General features: G+C 43.1%; 1 protein-coding gene across 1 annotated transcript in view; it reads left to right on the plus strand.

Moving 5' to 3' along the window:
- Nucleotides 1-12,396, plus strand: part of LOC121439576 (trifunctional enzyme subunit alpha, mitochondrial-like) — a 73,894-nt gene that overhangs the window by 37,558 nt on the left and 23,940 nt on the right. The gene's annotated exons all lie outside the window — the stretch shown is intronic.

Below are 12,396 nucleotides of genomic sequence, written 5' to 3' on the forward strand. Positions count from 1 at the left end.
AGGGAACTACTGTATTATATACAATCAGCCATAAAAGATAAGAAAATAGGAGCTGGTGAGATGGTTCAAAGGTTAAGAACACTTGCTGTTCTTCCAGAGGATACAGGTTTGATTCACAGAACCTTCATGGCAGCTTACAGCAGCCTGTAATTCCAGTCGCAGGACACCCAACATTCTCTTCTGGCTTCTGTGGGCACCAGGCACATAGTGTTGCATAGACAAACATGTAGGCAAAACACCCATATACATAAAAATAAGTTTTTGTTTGCTACCACCCATTAAAAGAGGAAAAAATATTTGTATTTCCTTGAATCATAATAAAATACCCCTAGGGTACAATGTTAAAAACAACTGTTAGGCAGGGCATGGTGGCACGTGTCTTTAATCCTGGCACTCAGGAGGCAGTGCAGGTAGATTTCTCCAAATTTGAGGGCGGTCTGGTCTACACAGTGAGTTCCAACTCAGCCAAGGCTACATAGTGAGATCCTATCACAAAAACAAACAAATGAAAAAAGAAATAATTGTTAGGATGGAGCTAGAGAGATGGCTCATCTGGTAAGAGCACTTGGTTACTAAAGCCTACCTCATGGCTCATAACCATCCATCATCTCCAGTTCTAGGAGATCTGACCCACTCTTCTGACCTCCATGGGCAACAGACACACATATGGAGTGCATACATAAACACAAGCATAACACATAAATAAAACCAAAAAAAAAAAGAAAATTAAAATAATTGTTAGGGGCTGGTGAGATGGCTTAGCGGGTTTAGCTTGTTGTCAAGCATGAGGACCTGAGTTTGTCCTCAGGACTGGTATGATAGGATGAGAGGACCACCTCCTACAGGGAGCAGAGGAGGCCCTGAGTAAAGTTCTAAAATGAATGTGTATCATTGACATTGACACAGCCATGCTAAAGGCTCTGATGCCTGAGCCCCACAACAGTGACAAAGCCTGCCCTGGGAAGACTCAGAGGGACGGCAAAGCTCATGGGAAGGAATCCAAGTGTAATGAAGAAACCAAAATGCACAAAAACTAGCAACCGCAGCTCCCTCCGCCTCCTGGAGGTTCACAGCCTGAGAAGATTTTCCAAAAGACACCTACAGACACCTCCTACCCAAGACAAGCTAGCTCCTCCCCTTGTGCTGTATATAATATGGTGATGTTCCAAGTTCTAGTGGTAGATGTCACTTCAGAGGTTTGCACACCCCATCTGACCCCAGCTTTTCTGTACATGTCTGTCATTTCCTCAGTGATTGTCCTTTCTTCACTCCCTCACTGTCCCTAGACGGAGTTCCAGGTCCCAAGTGGCATACAGGTTCTGGGACCACAACAAACTTCCTACAAGAAGTCTTCTGATCTCCATATGAGTGCCATGGGCCTCCCTCCCAGATAAATGTTAATAAAAGAAATAATCGTTAGCTGGGGGAGGTGAGCATATACTATAGCACACATGTAGAGGTCACTGGACAACCTGTGGGAGTTAAAGCTTTCCTTCTACCAAGAGGTTCCATGATTCAAGTCGGGTTCTCTGGCTTGGTGGCAGGAGCTTTTACCCATGGGATCACTTCACTGACCCAATGTCTTAATTTTTAAACGTATTTTTACTTAAAAAGTAAATAAGAAACTTAAGGTTTATGAGGATACTGTAGTGGCCAGCCTCCAAGCTGACCCCAGCATCTTTTCTCTCAGTTTTTGTACTCTTGGTCTGGCTGCCTTCCACACTGCACTGCTCTGTCAGAAGAGATGGCATGGCTTCTGAAATCAAGCTGTGAAAAAGATCGCAGTTTCTGTCTAAATATCTCAGATACTCTGGAGAGCCAGCTGGAAAGTCACTGCCAACAGCCATGTGAGTGAGCTTGGAAGCTGATCTTCTGGAACAGGAAAGCCTTCAGATGACTACCACCTGCCCAACATGCTGACGACAACCTCCTAAAACTCCAAAATCACAACAACCCTGCCAAGTAGCCCAGATTCTTGACCCTCAGAAATTGTATGACAATTTCTTATAACAAGCATACCTAAAGATATAGGAATTTATAATTTGATATATAATGTAGGGTTTAAAGTAAATGGAGGAAAGATGACTTGATCAATCAATTTGCTGGGAAATGACTAATTGCTTGGGAAAAATAAGGTCTATTGTTCACACTATAAGTATAAAAAATGCCATGTGATAAAAGATCTAAAAACATTTAAAAATATAAAAATACCAGAGTCAGGAAAGATGGCACACACTTTTATTTAATCCCAGCACTTTGAGTGGACACAAGCAGATATCTATGATTTCGAAGTCAGCCTGGTCTACATAGTAAGTTCAAGGCTAGTCAGAGGTACACAGTGAGAGCCTGTCTCAAAACAAAAAGATGAGAGAATATGGGTGTGCATGTGTGTATACATGGAAGTGGAGGTTAGAGGTCAATCACTTCTACACCTTACTTTTTGAGATAAGGCCTCTCATTAAAGCTGGGAATCAAACCTGGGACTTCTTGAAGAATAGCCAGTGCTTTTAAAACGGAGCCATTTCTTTAGTCCCCTAGAAAAATTACCGTAGTACTATTGAAAGACTTGGATAAATCCAGACACCTCTAGCAGAAAAAATAGAGCCAAAAATCTAGCAGAAAAAATAGAGTCAGTTTATTGGTTGTCTGGCTGGATAGCAATCCCTAGATTCTCTTCTCTCCACTAGTGCTAGGATTACAGGCCCACAAAGCTACATGTCCAGCTTCTTTTAACCCAGCGTATGGACTCAGTTTTCATACTTGCACAGCAAACACTTCACCCATTAGGCAAGGCCACCTCCCATTAGATGAGTAAGATCTAGAAGCCATAAATTAAGTGTTAACATATTTGATTACTAAAATATTTTAAACCCACACACAATTTTAAAAAAACTAAAATTGAGTTAAAAAGCAAAGAATACATTAGAGAAAATATGGTTAATATAATCTATAAAGAGCCTGTTTCAAATTAAAAGGGAAAATCTGAAATTTTTAATCTATATTTTGTTCTAGAGTGCATTTCCCCACTATGTAGTTGTCAGGGAAGTCTACAAGGGATTGACCCAATCAGAGTGATCTTAATGCTGCAGGGATTAAAGGCTCAGATGGCTAAGCCCTACAGCACCTTGCCTTGACCACGGGACTGATGTTTAGTTAGTCTAATACTCAAGTTTTCTGTCTGCAGTTCTAAAACACAAATCATTCCTTTGGCTGTAGTTGTACAAATATTAACAGTGCTACCTAAGGACAAAGTTGATATCAAAAGAAGACAGAACTGAAAATTTTATGAAAAACAAAACAAAAAAAAACAGTCCTAGTCATATTCTATCTGAAACACACCCACTGATGGTCCAGGAGATAAGGAATCCCCAAATTTAATAGAATTTTCTATTATTTGCAACTGAACAGGTTCCTATCTGATATGCAGACCACAAGCAAAAATGAACAAATAAGCAGTTCCTATAAGAAAGTAAAATGCCAGGGCCTTCGAGTACAGCTGAACGCCAGAGCGCGTGTCTATTACATACCCTGTGTTTGATCCCCAGCATCAATCAGTCAAACTAAAATAGTCACACTAACAAAAAAAATCCCTATTTTTATATGTGTTTGTATTTCTGTGAGTGTAAGCCACATATGTATGGGTGCCCATGGAAGATAGAAGAAGGTATTCAATTGATTCAAGAGGTGGTTGTGAGCTGCCCGTCATGGGTCCTGGGAATCGAAGTTGGATCCTCTGCCAAGTGCAGCAAGTGTCCTTAACTGCTTAGCCTCTCTCCAGCCCCCGAAAATACCTTTTAAAAATTTGTTTTAAAGCAATCCAGTGGCTAAATTCCATATTCAGCACGGGGGAGTGGGGGATACATAAAAACCAGCCACAATGCTTGTTAGAGTATTACTTATAGTTGGAACTATTCTAAATGGGAATCAATAGAACTAGCTACATCATAAATATATCATGACTATTCAGCAGGTTGGGAAAAAATGAAAAGATATGCATGCATGTATTGACATGAAAAGACGTTCATAATAGGTATTAAATAAAAACGCTTTAATCCCAGCACTCAAGAGATAGAGGCAGTTAGATCTCTTTAAGTTTGAGGCCAGTCTGGTCTAAATAGTGAGTTCCAGGACAGTCAGAACTACCTAACAGAGAGACTGTCAAAAAGCAAACAAACAAACAAGAAAAACCCAGAAAGCTCCCTTCTTTCTTTCCATAACCATTTCAGCCATTTCTTGTTTCCTCTCTTGCAGAATAATCGGCTAACTACTGAGTGCTATTTTTGTTTTGAACACTGGGCTTGCCACAAAAAAAGAAATTTTATATAATCTTTCTGAGCCAGTCAAGTAACCGAAAGTGCAAATGAATGAAACGTGGGGGTAGTGGGTACTAAACAAAATAGTGCAACGCACCGGAAGCTGACTTTACTTTCTTTTGACACAAATCCGTTTATTTCAGCACCATCTTTCCAGCACTAAAAACAAACAAAACACCCAAGCTAGGCGACGTGAAAAGCTGAGCGCTCAATTAGAAGTAGAGACTAGGGCTCTCTAGTCTAGTTCTACCACCTGTGACTACCAGTTAACACACTGTTCCAATGGCTGCGGCTACTTTGGTGAGGATGCCCAGATGCCCGCCATCCGTGAACTCTGGATCGCTAAGCAGGAGGAGGATTGTCTCGTCTTCCACACCCGAGGCCCGCACTTAACAACACGTTCTCAATCGCAACAGCCGCGGGACTGCCTCAACAGGTAAAGCAGGGGAAACGACAACGCTCTGACACACGCAAACAGTCCGTGAACCCGAAGTGGAGAAGGGCGACACCCCTGCTGCGAGCTACGGCAGAACGCGACCTGCTGCCCGCCAGGAGGCGGTTGGCACTGGAGGCCTGGACTCCGCAGCCTGTCCCGCTCTTGGGACTTCGACCCTCACGGGAAAGGGAAGGGGTCCCGGAGACAGGAGCCGGGAGCGAAGTGGGACCTGCCTGCGGGAAAGTCAGAAGAAAGCCAAATCGCACGCCGCAGCACCTCAGAGACCGCGAAGCCCGCTGCTTCCAAGAAGGTCTAGCCCAGAATGACAACCGCCAGCCCTCACCGAGGGGCGGCTCCCGTTCCGCAAGGACCTCTCTCGCTCCGCCCGGGGTCACTGCGGAATTTGAGGGCTGCCCTCTGAGCGCCTGACTAGAAAGTCAGACACTCCGCCCCCCTCCTCAGGGGTCCTTGGTCTTCCTTCAGAGAAATCATCCTTTCGGCCCGATTAGTTGGGAGCAAGAGGGAGGGTGAGAGGCCCGGCGACTACTCAGAGTCTGCGTTTTAGTAAGGCAGTACATCGGGCGCCCTGCCGGACAGACTGAGAAAAGAAAAATCCTCGGCTTCATTGCGCCCAGCTACAAGAGCTTTCTACTTTCGTCCTCTTCTGCTCAAGGTGGTGGCGTCCCGGGCAATTGGCAGTCTCAGTCGCTTCTCTGCCTTCAGGATCCTCCGCTCCAGAGGTGAGCTTGGCTGGGGACTCGGGAGATTCCCGGAGTGCCTGCGGGAACCGAGGTGGAGGTCACCAGCGTTTGCCCCTCGCTGTGTCCTTCCCACCCCTTCCCCTGGACCCCGGGAAACGGGGGTTACTGTCCAGGGACCCCATTTCCTGTGCCCTTGGGAAGGGACTGTCACTTCCTCTCGCCCTTTTGCGGCGGTGTCAGGCTCTCCCTAACTTTCCTGACTCGTTCCCCTTAGTCTGGCAGTTTGCACAGGTCTCTCTGCTGCAGCTCTGCGCTCACACCCCTCTTGTCTCCTTTGATGATTAGGGTCTTGGCTCTGACCCTGTTAGATTGGGAAGATTGAGACCCATTCTGTCGCATCTTTGAGGCTCTGCCGCACCTTGGTCACTTTAAGAGCTCTGTCAAGCTTCTAGGTAGCACTGACTAGCCTTACACTAGCTTGCCACTCCTGATGTCTATCGTCAAAACCATTTTTTGCAGAGAGCTCAACTCTCGCGCTTCCAATAATCCTGTCGTGAATGTATAGAAGACTGAAAGCAGAGGTTCTGCAACTCAGAGAAAGGAAGATTTTTTTAAAATACTAGAAAAACTTGATTTTTTTGAGGAACGAAATTGTTATTTTCCAATCTTGTTTCTGCCGATGCCTAGTCAGGCTCTATGAACTTGCATTCTTTCTCTTCAGACTGGTAGTGAAAGGGTTAAAGGGGTGGCGGTAGAAAACTGCCTGTCTGGAGGCGTCCCACATCCATAATGGCTAATTGCAGCACGCCACTACTGCCAGCAGAAGAGATGACTGCAACAGGATCCTTCTCAGAACACCCTTTATTGGAGCACTTACACTTGAGGTTTGAAAGAGGCAAGAAGACCCCGTCCCCGTGGAAGCAGAAGAATATATACGGTGCCAGACAAAGCCCTGACGTGTCATCAACCCAATGGCTCAGGCCAGAATGGAGCGATAAACGTGTTAAATAATGATTGGCCAGATCTGATGGCCAGATCGAAAGACTCCCCGCGTTGGAGGGGGGAGCTTGTGCCCATGCGCACAAGTTCTCTCAAGTTTGACGTGGAACAGCAAACGGCGCCCAGGCTCCGTGCCCACGACATGACAGCGCCATGGTGCGCGCTACATCTGACAGCGCCATGGTGTGCGCTACAGCTAATGTAAGTTTAATTTATTGCATATCATACTTGATACCAGTTACTTTGAGACTTTCATTTGTAATATGAATTCGCTTTAATTTACTTTTACCTTCTGAGACATTTAATTAAGTGAATTAATTGAGTCTTTTTCCATTTTTTTTTTAAATCGCCACAGATCAATTGTGTGTAAACAGTCTAAATCACCACATTACCAAAAGAAAAATGAAATGAGGCCGGACATGGTGGTTCTCACCTTTAATCTCAGGTGGGACTTTGAGTTTGTGGCCTACCTGGTCTACGTGGTGAGTTCCAGGCCAGTCAGGGCTACATAGTGAGATCCTGTCCTAAAAAAAAAAAAAAAAAAAAGAAAGAAAATAGAAATGATGTTAAGGTTGAGGAAGGAATTAGGAAAAAACATCTGTTATCGTTACGTTTGTTATCTTTCTGTTATGTTATCTCTATGTTTACTTGTGGCCACATTTCCTTACAGTTTATATTTTACCTTTAACTCATTTAAACAGTTTTAGGAAAAGCATCATATTTGCTCCTCCATTTGTTGTAAGGTATTTTTATGGATTGTCAGCTGCTACAACACTGGAGTGGTGATGGGGTCACATGTTTTCTAGTTACTAGGTAGCTGTGTGACTTTGGCCAGGTGCTTTAATCTAAATGGGCTTTCTCATCTGTAAAGTGAATGAGAGTGATTTTTTCTTTGGCAGGAGAAGTAATTTGATGGAGCAATTAAAGGCTTTAAGTATGGACTCTGACTTCTGCGTTAAATATGTCTTCTACCTTCGGGTAAACTCGGGAATTAATTTCAGTATCTTTTTCTCATTGATAAAATGGAGTCAATTACATGTTAAGTCTAAAGAAGTTGCATTAGGTATAAAGCAGCTTATCATGGGAATAAGTCTCAATAAATGTTATTGGCTTTTTAGCCCTAAGAAGTAATGGTTGCATATAGCTGAGAATTTTTAAAGCAATCTATCCATTTTATGTAAGTGATGAAAAGCTGACAGCCGGATTTTCCTATACTTCCACACAGAAACTTATGTTAATTTGTAAACTGTATTATTTTTTCGTTAAGAAAGTCTAGTCAGTTATAGCTACAACTTATTTTAATAGCAACTTATATACTTTGAAAAAATATGTAGGAAAATCAATTTAAAATTAGCTGCCCACCTGATTTACTATTTAGAGTCTAGACTTTAGTAGTCCTTGACCCTGAGAGTGTGTACGGGCGTTGCCAAATGCCCAATGAACTGTGGCGTTACCTGGAAAAAACATAAGCCTTCTATGATAGTTTTAGAACATTCCTGCTGTATAGTACCATCATTCTAGTATGATTATCAAATAAAAAACTCGCAAGTTGACCTTCATATCTAATTTCTACTCCTCCTAATTCCCAAGTATGTGAGTGAGAAGAATTTTACGGGAAACAAAAGGCAGTTAGTAGGTACTGTGGTATTTTCCAGTCTGACTCTCACTTATTCAATCAATTCCATCCCTTGTCCTGGAGTTGGATTTTGGAAAAGCTATTAACTGTCATAAACTAAAGTAACATTTTCAAAATTGGGTCAGCACAGTCCAACTTTTCCCACTGATTATAGTGTGATCTCGTAGCTATTTTCTTACATATGAAGATGATTAAAAAGTAGGACAAAGGTTTCACTCTTGCTGGCACTGAAAAATGTAGGCTAAAGTTCACTCGGCGGCAGCTTAGCTGTTAGGCGTGTGGTGAGGCTGGATTCCAGAAGCAAAGTGACCCTGTACTTCGGCTTGATTACATTGACTGTGGTTAGGAAGTTTTTCTTTATGTTTGTGCATTTAGTGTTCTTTCTCTTTGCTTTTGTCTCTGTTGATTTAGGAGGTTTTGTGTAACTATGTGGAAGCGTGTTTACCCCGAAGAGAGGTTAGTTGGCAAGATTTAAATGGCCTAAAGAAGGCTAATGAACACCAACTTACTTATTTATTATTTATTTATTTATTTATTTATTTTTTTTTTTTTTAGTTTTGTTTTAGAGACAAGATCTTACTCGGTAGATCTGGCTGGCCTGGAACTCCTAGTCCTCTTAGGCTGCTCCAACACCATCCACCTCTAAAGTGGTGGAGGGCTGGTGAAGGGCGTGCCTCACCAAGCTTAGTGCTGAGGATTATTGAACCCAGGGACACTTGCTAGAGAAGTACCACTGAGTTACTTCTAGTTCCCAAGGCCATCTTAACTGACACTAGATATTTCAAAAGTTTTTGAGGAAGGCTAACTGTGTTCTGGTTGGCTATGATCAACTCTGTCTAGCTTAGTATGTAATTCCCATCCTCCTGCCTTAGAGTGTAGGAAGTCCACTTGTCTTGCTGCTAAGGGTTTTTCTGTTCAGAGTTCCTAGTAAATTTTACTTCGGGCAATCTTAGACCCGACTTTCGTCAGTCTCACGATCCCTCCCACCTGTAGCAATGGGTTCTCATACTCCAGGACTAGGTTTTTCTGTAGCAATGATTATGATTGGATCTTTGGAGTACAAGCACACAGGAGAGGCCCAGTGGAGGGTCCTTCAATCAGACTCTAGGTAGAAGACACGGGATATAAGGGGAATTTTGAACAAACACTAAATTTGTTTGAGACATTGATCTATAGCCTCTCCATTATAAAGGCTTGATCCTACTCTATTGCAAGCAAGCTCTAGATGACAAGCAGATTGTTCAAGAGTAGCTCAGAGGCAACATCCCCCAAATACAGCTTATGTGCTTCTTCAAAATACCCTTCCTTTTCTTCTTCATCATGGTTCAAACCATCTCTTCTACACGCCTCTTTAATCTTTCACTCCTTTCTCCACATATCCCAGACTTGCTCAACTATCCTAGGAAAGCTATCTCTTTCTTTAGTTCAGAAAATGAAAGTAAATCATCATTTACTCGACTAGGTGTTACACACTCAGGCACCAGCACTCAGCAAAGGCAGATGCCTTGAAACAGTGGTTCTGCACCTGGGGGTCAAGACCCCTCTGGGAGTCACATATCAGATATCTAGCATATTAGAATTTTAAATTATGACTCATAATAGTAGCAAAATAGTTATGAAGTAGCAACAAAAATAATTTTATGGTTGGGAGTCACTACAACATGAGGAACTGTATTAAAGGGTCACAGCATTAGGGAGCTTGAGAACCATCCCCTTAAAGTAATATCAACTATTAGTTCTTTCTTTCTTTTTTTCGAGACATGGTGTCTCTGTAACAGCCCAAGTTGTCCTGGAACTAGCTGTGCAGGTCATGCTGGCCTCGAACTCACAGAGATCTGCCTGCCTCTGCCTCCTGAGTGTTGGGACTAAAGATGTGTGTCGTCACTGTCTGGCTAGTTACTTATTTCTATTTATTTATTCATTTATTTATTATGTATACAATATTCTGTCTGTGTGTCTGTCTGCAGGCCAGAAGAGGGCATCAGATCTCATTTCAGATGGTTGTGAGCCACCATGTGGTTGCTGGAAATTGAACTCAGGACCTTTGGAAGAGCAGGCAATGCTCTTAACCACTGAGCCATCTCTCCAGCCCCCTAGTAACTTATTTCTTAATATTAGCTCTGATCTTCAACAAAACGTACATGACTCTAAGTTTCCCCCCAAAACTTCACCTTGAGATTTCAACTGTGTGATCCTCCTCCCTGCCTGCATTTTGGTCTTTATTATTATTATTTAGTGTTTTGTTCTCATTGCTGCATTTGCAAATGAACTTATAATTAATCTCTTCCACTATAATTTCAGTCATTAGGCAACCAAAGTTTTCACAGCAACCTGACATGTCATGCAACTTTCTAGGACACTGGGGTATAACAAGTAAAAGTAAAGTCTTGGTGGAGCTTGCATTCTGGGGCAGCAGAGGATATAGTACTGAATCTACTCAGGGACATAAATGAAGGGTTGAAAACAGCTCAGTGGTAAAGTGTTTGCCTAGCATGTACAAGGACCTAGGTTCAAGACCCAGTTCTGAAAAACTAATTGTAAAGTAGAAATTCTAGTGGGAAAGAAGCATGGGCTAGGTACTCTAACTAGGAGAGAGTGAAGCATATTGGGATAAGAATGGACTAACTGGTAGGACAAGTAGGGCGGGGTGAGGTAGAAAGTCAGACAAAAACTAAGGAAAATAAGCAGCTAAGTGTCAGAATGCAAATGCCGAAGCAAATCCAAAACAAACAAAGAAGCCTAACCAGCGGAACCAACAAACCTCCAAAAACAAACACCTACAAAAGCAGCATGGCTGCAACTTCATTTTGAGATGAGGAACTGCTAGGTGTCTCAGCCTAGCTACAACCTGTGATCGCCCATCTCTGGGGAGTACTGGGATGGCAGGTCCTGGTCACCACTCAGGGCAGTTACTGTCTTAAAAATCAGATATTCGTGCTTTAGAGGTGGATGATGCAAGCTGGATGTGGGAGCAGCCTAAGGGGGCAGAGGTAGGCAGGTCGCTAGGAGTTCCAGGCCAGCCAGATCAGAGTGAGATCTTGTCTCTAAAAGAAAACTAAAGTGCTCAGGCGGACCTGTGAGTTCAAGGCCAGCCAGGACTACTTTATAGTGACACTCTCTCACTAGAATCAGGTGTGCTGGAATGCATTTATAACCTGAGCACTTGGGATCATGAATTCAAGCGTTCAAAGTCATACTAGGCATGTTATGTATAGCAAGTTCCAACCTAGCCTGGGCTACACATTGAAGCCTTATCTCAAAAAAAATTAAAATAATAAGAAGAAGAGAACAACAACAACAACAAACCAGGTTGTCCCTGGCCTCATTATCTTCTAAGTCTCTGTGTCTCCCAAATGCTAGTATTCCAGGTGTGGACCCCATACCTGTTCTGCTGATGACTTTAGTGGCTGTTTTTCCTGTAGGGTTGCAGCTGGTTGCCAAAGATATCCAGTGAGCAAAATGGTAATTAGAACCAAAATGGCTGGGGACATGAGATTTGATCTCTTGTGGTCATGCTGAAGACCCTAAGCAAGTTAGATGATGAGCACCAGCTAATAAGCAACAGAGGACGGTGTCAGAATTTTGTTATCCAAAGATTGGGAATGTTATTGGTGGAATGCAGTATAGAAATTTTTTTTAGTTAGGAATGCTTAAAACAGCAAAGCATGACATGGACTGTTTCCTTTGTAGCAGCCAGTGGTTGCCCCTTGATTTGATGTTTTGTTTTGTTTAAGGTCTCGCTATATAGCCCTGGATGGCCTGGAACTTGCTGTGTAGACCAGGCTGGCATCAAATCCAGAGATCCTCCTGCCTCTGCCTCCTGAGTGCTGGGGTTCACTGTATAACGACCACATCCAGTGGTCTTTTATTTGTTTTTCAATATTTATTTTTATTTATGTGTTGGTGTGCATGCGAGTGTATGACGTGTGTGTGAATGGCAGTGGTGACCAAAAGAGGGCATCAGATCCTCTGCAGCTGGAGTCTTTTAGCCGGCATGGGTGCTGGGCAACACACTCGGATCCTTTAGGGAAACAAGAGGCATGCTTTCACTAGTTGGCCTGGAAATCACAGTAATCTACCTGCCTCTGCCTCCCTGGTGCACAGTTATAGTAGTCAGACGTCCTTAATGGGTCTCGGGCCAAGGATAAATAGCTCTGTGGTAGAGTGTTTGCCTAGCATACACTAGGCCTATGTTCAATCCCAAGTGGGAACCATATGGGTGTCATTAGGCTCAGGTAGGTGTTGACAGGGCTTCCATTCTTTCCGAAGGCCCTGAGGAAAAGCCGTGGCCTTACCTTTTCTAGTTTTCAG

This window comes from Microtus oregoni, unplaced genomic scaffold (assembly GCF_018167655.1).
Source record: "Microtus oregoni isolate MIOR12 unplaced genomic scaffold, Mior012 000062F_ref0000492, whole genome shotgun sequence".
In the NCBI taxonomy this organism is placed as follows: domain Eukaryota; kingdom Metazoa; phylum Chordata; class Mammalia; order Rodentia; family Cricetidae; genus Microtus; species Microtus oregoni.